We start from the raw sequence: 18,531 nt of genomic DNA on the forward strand, positions 1-18,531 counted from the left end.
TTGGAAAACTTGTAATTTGTAGACCGACAATATAACTTGTGCACAAAAGCAAATATGATAACTGTATGAGTAATAAAAAGTAGTAAAATACATTTTTATTGAATGTTATGTCAGAGTTTCAGACCACGTTAACCTCCTTGCCGGTTATCCTGAGCTCAGCTCGGGGTAACCTGCGCAGGAGGATTTCTCAGGCCCCGCTGGGCCGATTTGCATAATTTTTTTTCCTACGCGCAGCTAGCACTTTGCTAGCTGCGTGTAGTACGCGATCGCCGCCGCTCGCCGCCGATTCGCCGCTACCCGCCACAAATCAGTGCCAGGCAGCGCTGAGGGGCGGTTCGGGATTCCCTGTGACGTCCCGACGTCCATGACGTCGGTGACGTCATCCCGCCCCGTCGCCATGCCGACCGGGGAAGCCCTGCAGGAAATCCCGTTCTCAATGGGATTTCCTGCATACTCTGATCGCCGAAGGCGATCGGAGTGGGTGGGGGGATGCCGCCGCTCAGCGGCTATCATGTAGCGAGCCCTGGGCTCGCTACATGATTTAAAAAATAAATAAAAAAAAAAAAAAGTGCGGCGCTGCCTCCTTGCCGGATTTTTTAGACCGGCAAGGAGGTTAATGAAAAACCTCTGCTGGTGTTGGGGTTTATTTGGAATTATTTGTCTCAAAGCCACTTGATATGGGTGCTGATGTTCAGATACTGTTAGCTGAAACCATCACTATTAGGATCACAGTCAGGGATCGTTCAAGCAGCATAGGGGCCCCAGGGCAATGGTAATTTGAGGGGCCACATAACCCCCCAAACAAACTCAGCCCCCAAACCGACTGCCATACCCCTCTATCCTTGTGCTCTCCCTTGGACTGCTCCCTTGGGCCCTTGCAAGATGCGTGGCTGGCTAGCTGCATTGTAATACTCACCTGTCCTGGTAGCTGCTCTATGTGTGCTTAGTTTTCATACCAGCTGCCTGCCTCTACTCCATGCGACACATGTTATGCATAAATAACCTGGAGAAGAGGACCACACAGTAATTCACACTTACGCCGCAGTACCCAGTGGCCAGACATATTGAATATTAGTGCTGGTGTTCCAATTAAATAGCCTACATCGTCGAACTAACCTACATCCCATCGACTTTACTATCCCCTGCCCCTTCCCTAACTCTAACCCTCCTAACCTATGCGTTTGTCACTGAGTGTAGGCACATCCGATGGGTAGGCTATTTCGTCGACTGCCCCTGGCCCTGATCACAGTCCCTGGTTCATGGATTTGTAAGCTGCTTTCCATTCCAAGTGGTAGCCGATACTCTTATCAAACTATGGCAGTCCCCGGGAGGTGAGAAATGTGGTTGTAGTTGGCATGTAATGGCATCCATCCTGTAATCAGGTTAGTAATGGCTTACAATGACACAAAATTTTGTGTACATTTTCGCAATTACACCTATACATAATTATGAATCGTAAATTCAGTTGATTTTGTGTAATTATTTGTAATTTCGAACAATTTTTGCATCATTTCATGCCAACTTTAGTGGTGAATATCAAAGCCTGTACATGCTGTTGTCACCAGAATTGCTACATACCGTATGTTAAGGAGAATAGTGAGTACAAGTCAAAAAGACCTTGTGGTTTTTGAGAAAATCGATTTTAAAAATGCAAAGAGAAATGGTTTTTAAAGAGGAGCTGTTAGGTGTAGGGTCTCAGAGAGAAAAAACACATATATCAGTAGGCAGTAGCTAACTATTGGCTGTACTTACATTACATATGCATTTCTCTGTCCACGTTTGGATTTCACAGAATTTGTATATAGTATTTGCAGAGAATGATGCTCCTGACAGCTCATGGCAGGCTCCATGTTTGTCTGTCTTGTATGAAGCCAATTGTGATGTCATATCCTCCCTTACCCTGCTTCCTGATGATTCGACTCACAAAAAAGATCAGGATCAAAGATCCTAATGGTTCATGATCCGGACAACACTACTGTGCAGTGAATATTAATTAGCCATGTGGCTAGGAACAATAGCGGACTCATGCAGTATACTCTAACGGAACATGGGCCCTGTGAACAGCACATTGATTTTTCAGTGCTGTGAGTTAGGCTGCTGTTGCAAGCTGCTGTAACATGAGCCTGTAACTTCCCACTGTGAAAGCAGCCTTAGGGCGGGATAGGGAAATGAAGGGGAGGACCAAGGGAGTGCACTGGGGAGAAGAAGCAGCCCCAGAATGCTTTGCAGTATCTGTTATGCGTCCTGACGGCCTCCTTAGGAGCTTGGGAATACAGAGCCTTGCTGTTCAGCAAACATCAAAGTAAGAGAGATTTTTAACTTCAGTATTGCCTTTTTGGCTTCCTTCTAAACTGTTTAACACAGGAGAATAGAGGTTTAAATTAGCTTTTGCAGCCTGACAGTTACTCTTTAAACTCAGAAAAGGACAGTTTACAAACCATTTTCCCTTTGCATATTTCAAATCCATATTATAAAATTTTTTGACTTGTACCCACTATTCTCTTTAACATTTATAGCAATTTTGGTGGCAACAACATGTATGGGTGCTTTGCTATAATATCTGCTAAAGTCGGCACAAAATTACATGAAATTACAAATGATTACAATTACAGATGAAATTAAGATTTTTCCCGAAATGTTCCATTATGATTTGGTATAGTAATTGCGAATTTACGTCTATACAAAATTTGTGCTCATCTGTTCGTTTGATCATTCACAATGAAGTTTCTGTCTTGTCTCCAGCTGTGTCCTCCGGGGCAAGAGCCAGATCAGAACCACTCCCGGTGTGCCGACTGCCCTCTGGGATTCTTCTCAACATGGACTTCAGCAGGATGTGTGCCTTGCCTGCCAGGTAGGAGGATGACACTTAAAGAGAATCTGTAACGTCAAAACGTCCCCTGGCTGGTACTCACCTCGGATGGGGGAAGCCTCAGGATCCTAATGAGGCTTCCCACGCCGTCCTCCGTCCCTCAGGGGTCTTGCTGTGGCCCTCCGTACAAGATGACGTCATTATTTACCTTCCCGCCTCCTGCGCAGGCGCTCTGACGGCTGTCGGGTCCGAAGTAGGCTGAAATACCCGATCGCCGTCGGGTCTGCTCTACTGCGCAGGCGCAAGTTTCCGGCGCCTGCGCAGTAGAGTGGACCCGACTGAGATCGGGTATTTCCGTGTAGTTCGGAGCCGAAAGCAGTCACAGCGCCCCCGCTGGAGCCAGCAAAGGTAAATATTGAAGCTACAGTCGGCTCTGTCGCCGGCTGTTCGGAGGGCTGCAGCGAGACCCCCGTGGGACCGAGGACGGCGTGGGAAGCCTCATTAAGATCCCGAGGCTTCCCCCACCCGAGGTGAGTACCCCCCAGGGGATGTTTTTGATGTTACAGAGTCTCTTTAAAGGAGTCATCAAGCAAACCGACCCCCCCTGCCCCCGCTCTACTTACCCGAGGCTTCCTTCTGCCCCTTGCAGCTGACATGTCCCACGGAGCATCTCTGCTCGCAGCCGCCGAACCGGGTGTCCCCGCCAGTGCAAAGGCCGACCTCCTCTACTGCACCTGCACAAGCACCGCTGTCAATCAAACCACATTGTCTGTAGTAGTGTACTGTGCAGGCGCAGTAGTTCTGCTCCTGTGCAGTACACACCAGACAACGGCTCGCGCAGGTGCAGTAGAGGACAACCACGAGGTAGGCGTCTGCACCGGTGGGACCCCGGGTCGGCGCCTGCGAGCGGAGATACTGTGAGGGACATGTTGGCTGCAAGGGGCTGGAGGAAGCTCTGGGTAAGTAGAACGGGAGTAGGAGTTTTTGCGTGATGACGCCTTTAAAGCAAAGTCAAGCCAGACCATACCTTGATTGATTTTATGCAAATATTACCTTGATGTTCATGAGGATTACCTACACGAATGGATAAAGTTTTTAATATTTTGTATTTTTGTCAATAAAGTTTTTGGATCATACTTTTTTACTGCCAGATTGCGTTTTTGACCTTTTATAAAAGGATGTAAGTTCTCCCTAATACAAATAAGTGTACACAGCGGGCGTAGTGGATCGCCCATAGGAGGACTTTTCTTTTTTTTTTTCCTTTTGATTGTTAAAAAGGGCTCACCCAAATACCTATTACCTGACTTCTCCAGAAGATACAGACACCAGTTCAACTGGAAAAATATTTATAAAAAAAAATGGACAAAATGACAACGCGTTTCGCGGGTCAATACAAAAAATGCCTTAGAAGCATAAGGAGTAGAGTGTAGGTGCCTCTAGCTTTGTCTTTATGCACTGTTTATATTCCTCATTCCTCCTGGTTGACATTAGAATTCTCCTTGCTCAGGTTTGGTTTGAGTCGGGATTTAGCGGTTGATCTCTCTTCCGGCAGAACGAAGGCCGCGGCCTGCCGGCATTACAGCCAGGATATAACGCATTGCGGTGTCTCATTTCACACTATCATGTTTTATTGTCATCAAATAAACCGTTTCAGCGGCGTTTACAGGCCTCTCCATGGCATTGTTTGCTCCGGCCGGATCTGCAAAGAAATAAAGTTGGTTAATTAGGGTTCCTCATTAATAATGGAGTGTAGATTCAGAGAAACGTAAACTGACAGGAGAGGCAGAATGATGGGAAGAACAGCAAGAGCGAACGTCTCATTAAATCCGCTCCCGGGACGAGCAGGTACGCCGAAACGCTTAACCCCTTACCTGCTGCCTCTTCCTGCTCCTTAAAGACCAGACCCTGGAGAACGAGGCTTTGTACGCGCTTTACATTGCAAATAGTCATCAGCAGGATCGGATTTACCAGTAGGCACTGTAGGCTTGTGCCTACATGCAACAACTGGGGGAAAGGTGGCTCACTGGCCCCCCAATGTGCCCCTGCTTGTCTCTCTCCCTCTGCAAAGTGGTGAGTGGTGCGTTAATGAGAAGAAATTTACTCCACTCCCAGTGGTGTAGCTAAGGAGCTGCGGGCCCCGTTGCAAGTTTTACAATGGGGCCCCCCAAGCACTCTATACATAATTGATACGGTGCACCAAAACCTGCCAATGGCAACTACAGTGTCAGAGGTGCAGGAAGGGTATGGGAAACAGTTTGTTAATGATTACCACTATTCAAAGCATCTATAGAAGTGATTATTGTGAGCATAGGACCAATAGAGAGCCAATACTGCAGTTGAGGGAGGGCCCTTCGGGGCCCCTGTGGCCCAAGGGCCCCAATGCGGTTGCTTCCCCTGCAACCCCTATTGCTACGCCCCTGTCCACTCTCTAGGTTCCAGCAGGACATCTCTCCACAGCAGCGCCAACAGCAGCCTCTCCTTGGTAACAGCAGTATCATGTGACGCATCAGTTTGTGTCACATGACAGACGCCGCTGTTACCAAGGAGAGGACGCTGCTGTGGAGAGATGTCCTGCTGGAACATTGACGCTCCGCTTGCCACTCTGCAGAGGGAGGGAGGGAGGGAACGGTAAATAATATGCGTTACTGGGCTGTGGGTTGGGCAAATATGACTATCTATACAAGAGGGGAGGAGGCACATATGACTATATATGGGGGATAAGGGGGGCACATCTGACTACCTGTATGGGGGGGTGGGAGGAGGGAACATCTGGCTACTTGTCTTTGGTAATATCTACATTACCATGTGTGGCTTTATTTAATAAGAAAAAGGGGGTGTGACTTGAGGGGCACCACGCCCCTCAAGTCAAAGGCCACCTTTGTTAAGAGGCGGGGATTTGGGGCCAAAATGTATGTGCTGTAAATCCGGCCCTGGTCATTAGTGATCGCTCCGAATGACAGCTCTGTAATAATCACTGTGCTGACCACGGATTCTGATAATTACAATTCGCATGCAAATTCTGGTACTACATACGATTTGCATTAAATTTGCATGCAAGTCAGAAAAATGATCATCTCATGAACCCACTCCACTGCCGGATCTGCCTGTCAGTGTAGCCATGCTTGTGGGAAGTCACTCCTGAGACTTAACCACTTCACAACTGAGGGGTTTTACCCCTTCAGCATTCGAGCAATTTTCACCTTTCAGCGCTCCTTCCATTCATTCGTCTATAAGTTTATCATTACTTATCACAATTAAATGAACTATATCTTGTTTTTTTTTTGCCACAAATTAGGCTTTCTTTAGGTGGGACATTATGCCAAGAATTTATTCTAAATGTGTTTTAAAGGGAAAATAGGAAAACATTTGGAAAAAAAATCATTATTTTTCAGTTTTCGGCCATTATAGTTTTTAAATAATGCATGCTACTGTAATTAAAATCCATGTAACTTATTTGCCCATTTGTCCCGGTTATTATACCATTTAAATTATGTCCCTAACACAATGTTTGGCGCCAATATTTTATTTGGAAATAAAGGTGCATTTTTTTCAGTTTTGCATCCATCCCTAATTACAAGCCCATAGTTTATAAAGTAACAGTGTTATACCTTCTTGACATAAATATTTAGAGAGTTCAGTCCCTAAGGTAACTATTTATGTTTTTTTTTTTTATTGTAACTTTTCAAAAAAATTTTTTATTACAAATACAAAAATTGGTAACAATTTCCCCATGGGAGATGTGGGAGATAATGAGTTAATTTATAATGTAAAAGAATGTATTTGTATATAAAAAATGCTTATGACTGTAGTTTTACTTTTTGGCCACAAGATGGCCACAGCAATTTTTTTAAATGGCCCTGTAAGTGTAGAAAGTACGCTTACAGGAAGTTTAGTGAGGCTGGGAAACTTTTTTTTTTTTCACAATGATCGCGCAGCTTCTCACAGAAGCAGCCGATCATTGCACGGGGGCTTAGAACAACGAACGGGAGCTGGTTTTCCCGTTCATTGATCTCCGGGCGGCGGCGTGCATGAGCGCGGGAGCGTGCGAGCGGGAGCACAGACAGCGGCGGTAGTGGCGGGGGTGCGTATATCTACGCCCCGGGCGGGAAAATTAAATTAAAAGGGGCGTAGATATACTGTACCTGGGCGACGAAGTGGTTAAAGGACAACTATTGTGTAAAATGTAAAATGCTTACATATAAATGTACATTTGTGTCAGAGTAAAATGCACTATAAATCACCTTTTCCTATGTTGCAGTCATTTACAGTAAGTAGTGAAAATCTGACAGATCTGTCAGGTTTTGGACTAGTGCATCGCCTCATGGGGTATTCTCAGTTATTTCTTTATTTACAAAAGCATTTACTGAACTGCAGTTGCTCAGTCCAACTGACGAAATAGTGTGCAAACGACAAGGAAAGCCGGCTGACATCTTTGTGTACATCTTTTCCTGGTTAGTGCTTTTGTAAAGAATATAAAGGCATTACTGAGACTCTCCCATGAGGAGCTGGATTAGTCAAAAATCTGTCAGATATGTCAGCTTTTTACTACCAACTTAATTTATACTTAATTTTACTGTATGTGAAATTGTACATTTTTTTCGCTTTATTGGTCCTTTTTTTGGACTGTGATGAAGGAATGATTGATTTCCAAGGATTGCGGTTCTGATGTGGTTATTGTGTCCTCTTTACAGGAAGCTACTGCCCGTTTTCTGGCAGGATCCACACTGTCATCTCACCAACTGGGTTTCTGAAGGACGGCAGTGGGCAGATCAGTTCTTGTATTTGCAATAGCTGTCCACCGAATCTGGGCCTAGAGGATTTCCACCGATCACGTGACCTGCCTGTCACCTGTTCCCCTGGTTATCACGTGACTAGAGGAGACCACAGAGAGTGCAAAATCTGCCCACCAGGTAATTATTCTTATAGATTTTACATAACACAATGTGTTTTACTGCTGCTCTGGGGCATTGTTTGGCTGATTCAGGGCACATGCCCCAATCGATGCCGAGACATGTTGAGTCTCCTCCCACAAGCTACAGAGGGCAGATTGGGACATGCCCATAAATACATTCACCTTCACAGCTTGTGCTCCCTGATTCATACTGCTCCCTCCCTGACTCTGCTGAGGTTCCTCCTCTGCTCCTCCCCCTGGCGTCACAGCAATGTCATATTAGAGGCCGGCAGCAGAAGATGGTGGATAGCATTGTAAGTTGCCAGCAGGACCAGACAAGGAGATAAATATAATACTAGCAGTGTGCTCAGCTTCTAGCTCTAGAAGCCTTTTTGGGAACCCTGTCCCTCTTTCTACCTCCTTTGTTCCTCTTTCAGGACTGATGTACAGATCTGTGTAAATATCTGTAGTTTTCTAAACTAAACTTTATTCACATCATTCAAATTGAAATATTTCTTATTTTTAAACATTATTATGAAACAAAGCTACTGATAGAAGGACCAGTGTAGTTTGAGTGATAAAACTACATCTTTTGCTTCTGAATTCTTTGTGATATGCACGGTGAGGGGTGTGGTGGGGGTGGAGTTAGAGGCGTGGTAAGGGTGTGTCTTAAAGCCCTCTTTCTTATGTCAAAATGTTGGGAGGTATGCTATAAGTAGGCGGGGACGGATCTAGGGGGGGGGGGGCAAGCGGGTCTCTTGCCCCAGGCGCAGTTTGTTGAATTCTTAAAAAGGCTGCAAAATTTGGATGGGGAGTGGCAGTTTAGGCGCCAAAACCTGACCTTTAGGTGCCAAAACCTGACCTTGCCCCAGGTGCAACTTGATCTAGATCCGTCCCTGTAAGTAGGGAACCATTACAAGGGAATATTTACTGAGGGAACTCTTAACTGGGAGCACCAGTGTAGCATAGCTCGCAACTGTCCATCTTTGGGAACCAAATCCCTTTTTCTCTCTTTCAAGACTGATGTACAGATCTGCGTTAATAAATGTATTATTCTACCAAAAAAATGTGCTTAACTGTCTCTAAACTTTATTCCCATTTAAATTGATATTGTTTAAAGAGAATCTGTAACCTAAAAACATACCAGCCTGTAGGTTTTTGTCTCCTGTCCCTCTCTGTCACTTTTTCGCTGCTCCTCACCTGGATCCTGGCCAAAAAAAGCAGTTTTATAAACTGTTTTTGTAAACAAAAAATATGGCTGCCAAACAGGAAGTTCATCATAATATTGCATGTTCCTGTAAACTGCATCACAGTTTCCATGAAAGGTTATATTATTGAACAATAAATTCAGCCTTTAAAGTTTATTTCATAGTGTAGAAGAAGTTTTACCTTGTTAAAAATACTGAAATCTTTAGTAGTGGCAGGTCCGTGTCTGTATTCTGCAATAGTCTATGAGCTATGCTTCTCACAATTATCAGCTTTTATCAGTAGATGATACTGAGTTACTGAGAGCAGGGAATGTGTGAGCGCTGCTTTTCACAGTTTTCAGTGTGTGAAAGACTCAAAGAGACTCAGAGCAGGGCTATCAGTGTAACCTCCTCCTGTCTGTAAACAATACAGCCACTTCCTCTTTGGGCCAACAAGCCTGACAAAGGAGATTACATTTGATTTATTACAGCAATGGAGCAACTAAAAAAGGCTGCAGTAAGCCAGAGCAATTTAGAATAGATATAGGAACTTGTAGGATAGTAGAAAAAAGGGCTGAACATTTTGTTACAGAGTCTTTTTAAATGTTAAAGTGAAGGAACACTAATGAGAGCACCAGTGTGGCGTGAATGATAAAACTACATCTTTTGATTCTGAATTCTTTGTGTTATGTGTGGCGAGGGACACGTCTTACAGTGTGTAGGAGTACTATAAGTGGAAGTACTCTAGCGAGGGAGAGAGAAGTCCTACAAGTGGGTGGAGTGTAAACAGAGCCATAATGGGGGAAGCTCTATATTTGAGACCAGTATAAGGTGAAGCGCTATAACATTAGATGGGGGGGTCACTATAATGGGAGGTCATTGTAATGAGGGGGTCACTGTAATTATTACAAGGGTTATTGCTATAACACAGCACTGTACTGTATATGAGATTGTTATTATGTGGGCGGGGGTCACTATAATGACTGACCAGTTTTATCACCTCCGTGTAGTATGAGGGGTAACAGATTTAGGGGGTGCAGAGGTAGCAACCGCATTGGGGCCCTTGGGCCTGAGGGGCCCACCCTCCACACAGTATTAGCTATGTATTGGTCCTGTGCTGATAATAATCACTTCTATAGATGATTAGCATAGCAGTGATCATTAACACACTGTTTCCCATCCCCTTCTTGCACCTCTGACACTGTCGTTATCCTCAATTGGTTCTGGTGTGTTGTATCCAGGGGCGTAACTAGAAATCACTCGGCCCCCCTGCAAAACTTTGGATGGGGCCCCCTTCCGCCAGGACAGAGCACTCGGGAAAGGGTTTGAGAGGTTGGGGGCTGGATGTTGTACAGAAGAGCCTGCTGCACACTGAATAGTGGCTGTATACAAATCTCTGTCTACAAAACTTTGTACGATTCTTTATCAGTGGCTGAGCAGATGCAGTCATTAGAACAATTGTGCAGAGAGCAAAACGTTTTTTTCTCTCCTTGCCCTTAGTTGTCGGTCTCTCAGGAGGGGCCCCCTGTGGCTTCTGGGCCCCCCTGCGGCTGCACCCTTTGCAGGGTCTTTTGTTACGCCTCTATCAATTGTTATCTATAGCATGCTTGGGGGGGCCCAATGCTAAACTTGCAGTGGGATCCACGGCTTCTTAGCTATGTCACTGAGGTGTGTACCAGTCAGACTTTACACAAGGTACCAGAACTAGTGGGACTATAATGGAGCAAGACTCCTCAAGGAAGATTTCCATTGGTCTGTTAAAGGACCAATGGGGAGTACCGGTGGCACATTTTATGATGCTTTGCCGGAGCTCGCTATACTTGAGTACACTTTAGTATAGCAATCTACTGAAAGATAGATTGTGTAAATCACCCGATGAAACGATGGTTCCTCCACCTTTCTTTCACAATATGTACCCGATGGGATGTGAACGTCGTGATGTATTGACAGACGACACGGTAATGATCTGATCGTTAAACGATGCATAAAATGCGACATGTAGACTTTGCGAACACATTGTTTAACCTTTCTGGCGGTAAGCCCGAGCTGAGCTCGGGCTATGCCAGTGCAGGAGTATTTCTCAGGCCCTGCTGGGCCGATTTGCGTAAAAAAATTTTTTATTACACGCATGCGTGTATACCGCGATCGCCGCCGCTCGCCGCTGATTCGCTGCTACCGGCCGCGTTAGAGGGCCCTCCCCAGACCCCATGCGCAGCCTGGCCAATCAGTGCCAGGCAGCGCTGAGGGGTGGATCGGGACTCCCACTGACGTCACGGCATCGATGACGCTATCGCGATCGTCTCCATGGTGACGGCCGGGGGAAGCCCTAAAGGAAATCCCGTTTAGAACGGTATTTCCTTATGGGCAAGCGCGCCGGCGGCGATCGGAGGGGTGGGAGGGACGCCGCAGGGAGGGGGCATCATGTAGCTAGCGCTAGGCTAGCTACATGATAGAAAAAAAACATTTGCAAAAAAAACCTTCCCACGGGCGCAGGGCCGCGGGAATCAGACTGCCAGGGAGGTTAATAATAGTATATAGTTCTGTACACACTGCTGAGCTGATTATGAACGATTATCTGCCGATGTCATCCATTATGATGGTTGCTCGAAACACACAAGATTCTTCGTAGATTATTCTTCGGAACAATTTTGAATTTTTTTCCCAATGATATTGAACCAATCTATCGTTCTTTATTTGTTTTGCTAATCTTTTTTACGCAGTGGGTACGAGTTCCTAAGCCCTGTACAGTCATGTGATTATAGTCGGTTTAGGAGACCAGTAACAATCGCCTCAGCTGATAATCCGGCATGTTTACAGAGGCCCCCAATAAGTGACTGCTGCTCTACCAGCGATCTGCCAGGCGGATCAACTTTGTGCATGCCACTCCCCCAACCTGCCGCGTGGCGTCGCATCTCCACCGCTGCGTCAGAGCTCCGCCCACTGCATTGAAACAGAGCCGATCGAATGAAGAAAGTCGATCGAATGAGATGTGACCGGTAGCCGATTCCTGTGCGATCGTCCGATATCTTGCATCCTGCCGATAGACTAAGCTGGTTAATTTGATTATGAAACCAGCCACTTTATATCGATTGGGTATACTGAAACACAATCAAATCTAAGCCAAATCTCTAGATGTATGCGATTGTGGTAGGGGTGGTTCAGCACCCTGTAGGAAAAGGCACAGGAGACAAAAAACGGGAGCCTAGTAGTGCAATATGTCAATAATTGCAATGGAAGTATATAAATAAGAGGCACTACTCACAAAGGGAGGTTGCTGGGGGCAACCAACCACAGGAAGCAGGCGGAGACAATAAACCCGACTCCACTCGGGGTGGTCCTAGCCAGAACCGGAAGGATGGTCGCTCTCTTAGTGGAAAAAAGGGGGACAGAGTGCACTGTGGAGATTCCACCGGTGGTCTGTCACCACCCCTCGGGCAGGGTCTGCTCGGGGGTATACTTAGCACAACGAGGGAAAGAGGCACCCTGATATAATAGGGAGGCTCCCCTATGCTAGAGGATTTTTTTCTATTTGGCACTGCTATTGGCCTGATGAAGCGGGCTGAGACCCGCGAAACTCGCTGCCTGTGCTAATAAAAATCTTTTGTATTAATTACAGAGATTTCGTCTTTGAGGTAAGCTACCTCATATTACCCATCGTTTTTAAAGAGAATCTGTATTGTTAAAATCGCACAAAAGTAAACATACCAGTGTGTTAGGGGACATCTCCTATTACCCTCTGTCACAATTTCGCCGCTCCTCGCCGCATTAAAAGTGGTTAAAAACAGTTTTAAAAAGTTTGTTTATAAACAAACAAAATGGCCACCAAAACAGGAAGTAGGTTGATGTACAGCATGTCCACACATAGAAAATACATCCATACACAAGCAGGCTGTATACAGCCTTCCTTTTGATTCTCAAGAGATCATTTGTGTGTTTCTTTCCCCCTCGGCCCCCCTGCAAAACTTTGGATGGGGCCCCCTTCCGCCAGGACAGAGCACTTGGGAAAGGGTTTTAGAGGTTGGGGGCTGGATGTTGTACAGAAGAGCCTGCTGCACACTGAATAGTGGCTGTATACAAATCTCTGTCTACAAAACTTTGTACGATTCTTTATCAGTGGCTGAGCAGATGCAGTCATTAGAACAATTGTGCAGAGAGCAAAACGTTTTTTTCTCTCCTTGCCCTTAGTTGTCGGTCTCTCAGGAGGGGCCCCCTGTGGCTTCTGGGCCCCCCTGCGGCTGCACCCTTTGCAGGGTCTTTTGTTATGCCTCTATCAATTGTTATCTATAGCCTAGGTTCTCAACGTGTGGTACGCGTACCCCAGGGGGTACTTCTGATGGTTCCAGGGGGTACTCAGGCTTGATATACTTAACCAAGAATAACAAATTTAGAGATTTAGAAAATGATAAATCTTATTCAAACAACACCAAGTTAACATTCTAGCTAGTTAAAAGCAATAGTAAATGCTTGGAAATTGTTTAGAACCAATTATCATGTACTACAATCAAATATATATTTGTCAAGGGGTACTTGTGATAATTTTTACTATGCTAGGGGGTACTTGGTGATTATTGGGTTTTAAATGGGGTACATACCAATAAAATGTTGAGAAACACTGATCTATAGCATGCTTGGGGGGGCCCAATGCTAAACTTGCAGTGGGGCCCACGGCTTCTTAGCTATGTCACTGAGGTGTGTACCAGTCAGACTTTACACAAGGTACCAGAACTAGTGGGACTATGATGGAGCAAGACTCCTCAAGGAAGATTTCCATTGGTCTGTTGAAGGACTAATGGGGAGTGGCGGTGGCACATTTTATGATGCTTTGCCGGAGCTTTCTATACTTTAGTACACTTTATTATAGCAATCTACTGAAAGATAGATTGTGTGAATCACCCGACGAAACAATGGTTCCCCACCTTTCTTTCACAATATGTACCCGATGGGATGTGAACGTCGTGATGTATTGACAGACGACACGGTAATGATCTGATCGTTAAACGATGCATAAAATGCGACATGTAGACTTTGCGAACACATTGTTTAACCTTTCTGGCGGTAAGCCCGAGCTGAGCTCGGGCTATGCCAGTGCAGGAGTATTTCTCAGGCCCTGCTGGGCCGATTTGCGTAAAAAAAATTTTTATTACACGCATGCATGTATACCGCGATCGCCGCCGCTCGCCGCTGATTCGCTGCTACCGGCCGCGTTAGAGGGCCCTCCCCAGACCCCATGCGCAGCCTGGCCAATCAGTGCCAGGCAGCGCTGAGGGGTGGATCGGGACTCCCTCTGACGTCACGACGTCGATGACGCCATCGCGATCGTCGCCATGGTGACGGGGGAAGCCCTAAAGGAAATCCCGTTTAGAACGCTATTTCCTTATGGGCAAGCGCGCCGGCGGCGATCGGAGGGGTGGGAGGGACGCCGCAGGGAGGGGGCATCATGTAGCTAGCGCTAGGCTAGCTACATGATAGAAAAAAAACATTTGCAAAAAAAAACCTTCCCACGGGCGCAGGGCCGCGGGAATCAGACTGCCAGGGAGGTTAATAATAGTATATAGTTCTGTACACACTGCTGAGCTGATTATGAACGATTATCTGCCGATGTCATCCATTATGATGGTTGCTCAAAACACACAAGATTCTTCGTAGATCATTCTTCTAAACAATTTTGAATTTTTTTCCCAATGATATTGAACCAATCTATCGTTCTTTATTTGTTTTGCTAATCTTTTTTACGCAGGGGGTACGAGTTCTTAAGCCCTGTACACTCATGTGATTATAGTCGGTTTAGGAGACCAGTAACAATCGCCAGGCGGATCAACTTTGTGCATGCCACTCCCCCAACCCGCCGCGTGGCGTCGCATCTACACTGCTGCGTCAGAGCTCCGCCCACTGCATTGAAACAGAGCCGATCGAATGAAGAAAATAGCCGATTCCTGCGCGATCGTCCGATATCTTGCATCCTGCTCGATCGACTAAGCTGGTCAATTTGACATGAAACCAGCCACTTTACATCGCTTGGGTATACTGAAACACACAAAAATCTAAGCCAAATCTCTAGATGTATGCGATTGTGGTAGGAGTGGTTCAGCACCCTGTAGGAAGAGGCACAGGAGACAAAAAACGGGAGCCTAGTAGTGCAATATGTCAATAATTGCAATGGAAGTATATAAATAAGAGGCACTACTCACAAAGGGAGGTTGCTGGGGGCAACCAACCACAGGAAGCAGGTGGAGGCAATAAACCCGACTCCACTCGGGGTGGTCCTAGCCAGAACCAGAAGGATGGTCGCTCTCTTAATGGAAAAAAGGGGGACAGAGTGCACTGTGGAGATTCCACCGGTGGTCTGTCACCACCCCTCGGACAGGGTCTGCTCGGGGGTATACTTAGCACAACGAGGGAAAGAGGCACCCTGATATAATAGGGAGGCTCCCCTATGCTAGAGGATTTTTTTCTATTTGGCACTGCTATTGGCCTGATGAAGCGGGCTGAGACCTGCGAAACGCGCTGCCTGTGCTAATAAAAATCTTTTGTATTAATTACAGAGATTTCGTCTTTGAGGTAAGCTACCTCATATTACCCATCGTTTTTAAGCTGATTTTAGATGCTTTTATTATATCAGGGCGCCTCTTTCCCTCGTTGTGCTCTAGATGTATGGCCACCTTTTGACTTCTAGGTTCCTAGCAGAGTCCCTGGCTGGAGTGTTGTCTGCCACCTGGGAACCTGGATGAGCAAGTGAGTGTGAAGGGGTGAGATAAAGACCCTCAGATAAGCCTGGTATTATCAGTATTCCCCCCTGACAATAACCATATCAGGGAAGCCTGTGTTATCACATGAAGCTCTCTGTTCTGCCTCTCCTGCTGTAATGTAATTGGCAGTAAGATTTCCATTGTGTTAGCTGGGGTGGCGTTTGCTTGCAGAGAGCGGGGGGATAATTGCACAGCGAGCGCAGCTAACCTGGAATAGACTAAGCAGCCGATCCACTGCTTGCTAATTAACTGGCTGCCGCAGTGCTGCGTGTTACATGTTACATGGAGACCAATTACTAGCGTGTTATCTGCTCAGGCACAAGCACCGCAATGAGCTTCGCTAGCGTTCATGGTGGATTCCTATACCGCTGTGAGATATAAAACCTCTCCAGGCCTATCAGTGCTGCAACCATACCAACACTTAGCTATTCAGCTGCTCCATACCTGCCTCTCTCTTCTAGATAATTACAGGGGCCAGATCATTGCAGGTGTGTGTGTGTGTGTGTGTGTGTGTGTGTGTGTGTGTGTGTGTGTGTGTGTGTGTGTGTGTGTGTGTGTGTGTGTGTGTGTGTGTAGTGTGTGTGTGTGTGTGTGTGTGTGTGTGTGTGTGTGTGTCTGTGTGCACAGTGTGTGTGTGTGTGTGTGTGTGTGTGTGTGTGTGTGTGTGTGTGTGTGTGTGTGTGTGTGTGTGTGTGTGTGTGTGTGTCTGTGTGCACAGTGTGTGTGTGTGTGTGTGTGTGTGTGTGTGTGTGTGTGTGTGTGTGTGTGTGTGTGTGTGTGTGTGTGTGTGTGTGTGTGTGTGTGTAGTGTGTGTGTGTGTGTGTGTGTGTGTGTGTGTGTGTGTGTACACTGCATGTTCAGGAGAGTAGACTGAGAGTTCCTCTGAGGACAGTCAGCGACATGACTATGTACTCTGTAATGTGCTGCAGAGGATGCCACTGGCACTGCTATATAAATACATAATAATAATATGGTAGGACATTAGACTATGACTATGATAGGATTAGATTGTGAGCTCCTCTGAGGGCAGTCAGTGACATGACTATGTACTCTGTAATGTGCTGCAGAAGATGTCAGTGCTATATAAATACACAATAATAATATGGTAGGACATTATGATATGACTATGGTAGGATTAGAGTGTGAGCTCCTCTGAAGACAGTCAGTGACATGACTATGTACTCTGTACCGTACTGCAGAAGATGTCAGTGCTATATAAATACATAATAATAATATGGTAGGACATTAGGCTATGACTATGGTAGGATTAGAGTGTGAGCTCCTCTGAGGACAGTCAGTGACATGACTATGTACTCTGTAATGTGCTGCAGAAGATGTCAGTGCTTTATAAATACATAATAATAATATGGTAGGACATTACACTATGACTATGGTAGGATTAGATTGCGAGCTCCTCTGAGGACAGTCAGTGACATGACTATGTACTCTGTACCGTACTGCAGAAGATGTCAGTGCTATATAAATACATAGTAATAATATGGTAGGACATTACACTATGACTATGGTAGGATTAGATTGTGAGCTCCTCTGAGGACAGTCAGTGACATGACTATGCACTCTGTAAAGTGCAGCAGAAGATGCCAGTGCTATATAAATACATAATAATAATATGGCAGGACATTAGACTATGACTATGGTAGGATTAGATTGTGAGCTCCTCTGAGGACAGTCAGTGACATGACTATGTACTCTGTAATGTGCTGCAGGAGATGTCCGTGCTATATAAATACATAATAATAATATGGTAGGACATTAGACTATGACTATGGTAGGATTAGATTGTGAGCTCCTCTGAGGACAGTCAGTGACATGACTATGTACTCTGTAAAGTGCTGCAGATGTCACTGCTATATAAATACCTCTACTGCAAGAATGATCTTCTGTAGTCAAAGTAAAGATCTTTCTCAGCCACACCTCCCCTAATCAAGTGGCGTTGATCCTCTTCAGCTGGACATTAGGCCAGTCTTGTTGTGTAACCATGGAAACATGCCTATTCACCACTGCATCAGCACCAGGATGGCCAGAGATTGTCAGCTGACACAGAGCCAATGTGAGCGTGCCTTGCTAGACTACAGGTGCTCAGCTGGCTGTGGGTGTTCTCTGAAAACGAAACTATTGCCTCTATAGTTGCCTTTACTACACTAATCTCCTGAAACTTCACAGAGACAAAAAGCCAAATAGAAGAGCAGGAAGTATGGTTTTCTAGGACTTACAACCAACAGATGCAGTATTGCATTACAATAACGCACTGCCGCATGGTGCATGCGTGAGAATGTCAGGAAGCGCAGTCTATGCACTTCTGATGACCCATACTATATGTGTCTGTAAAATGCGCATCGCATTGCGTACAGCGTGAACAATTCCTTAGCAACCGACTGAACTGACAAAGTGATATTTCTGAACACCATATGGCTGCATTCACACATTTACAATGGCTGCCACATTCCTTTTTATGTGCATAATAATGTGTACTACTGTCATGGCCAGAATTGTTGGCACCCCAGAAATGTTTCCAGAAAAATCAAGTAAATCTCACAGAAAAGTATTGTAGTCTCCGTCTCATCTGTCCACAAGACGTTTTCCCAGAAGGTTTTTGACTCACTCAAGTACATTTTGGCAAACTATAGCCTTGCTTTTTTATGTCTCTGTGTCACCAGTGGGGTCCTCCTGGTTCTCCTGCCATAGCCTTTCATTTATTTCAATGTCGATGGATAGTTTGCGCTGACACTGATGCTCCGTGAGTCTGCAGGACAGCTTGAATTTCTTTGGAACTTGTTTGGGGCTGCTTATCCACCATCCGGACTATCCTGCGTTGCAACTTTTCATCAAGGTTTCTCTTCCGTCCACGCCCAGGGAGATTAGCTACAGCGCCACGGG

The 18,531-nt window shown here is 45.7% G+C and overlaps 1 long non-coding RNA gene across 1 annotated transcript; it reads right to left on the minus strand.

The window, feature by feature from the left end:
- Positions 1 to 4,138: 4,138 nt before the first annotated feature.
- LOC137522338 (uncharacterized) lies at positions 4,139 to 17,711 on the minus strand. The gene is made up of 2 exons (XR_011022267.1): positions 17,514 to 17,711; positions 4,139 to 4,508 (listed from the first exon to the last, which is right to left on the minus strand). It is a non-coding gene; the product is annotated as an uncharacterized lncRNA (long non-coding RNA).
- Between the last annotated feature and the right edge of the window lie 820 nt (positions 17,712 to 18,531).

The sequence above is a fragment of the Hyperolius riggenbachi genome, chromosome 6 (genome assembly GCF_040937935.1).
Source record: "Hyperolius riggenbachi isolate aHypRig1 chromosome 6, aHypRig1.pri, whole genome shotgun sequence".
NCBI classification, from domain to species: domain Eukaryota; kingdom Metazoa; phylum Chordata; class Amphibia; order Anura; family Hyperoliidae; genus Hyperolius; species Hyperolius riggenbachi.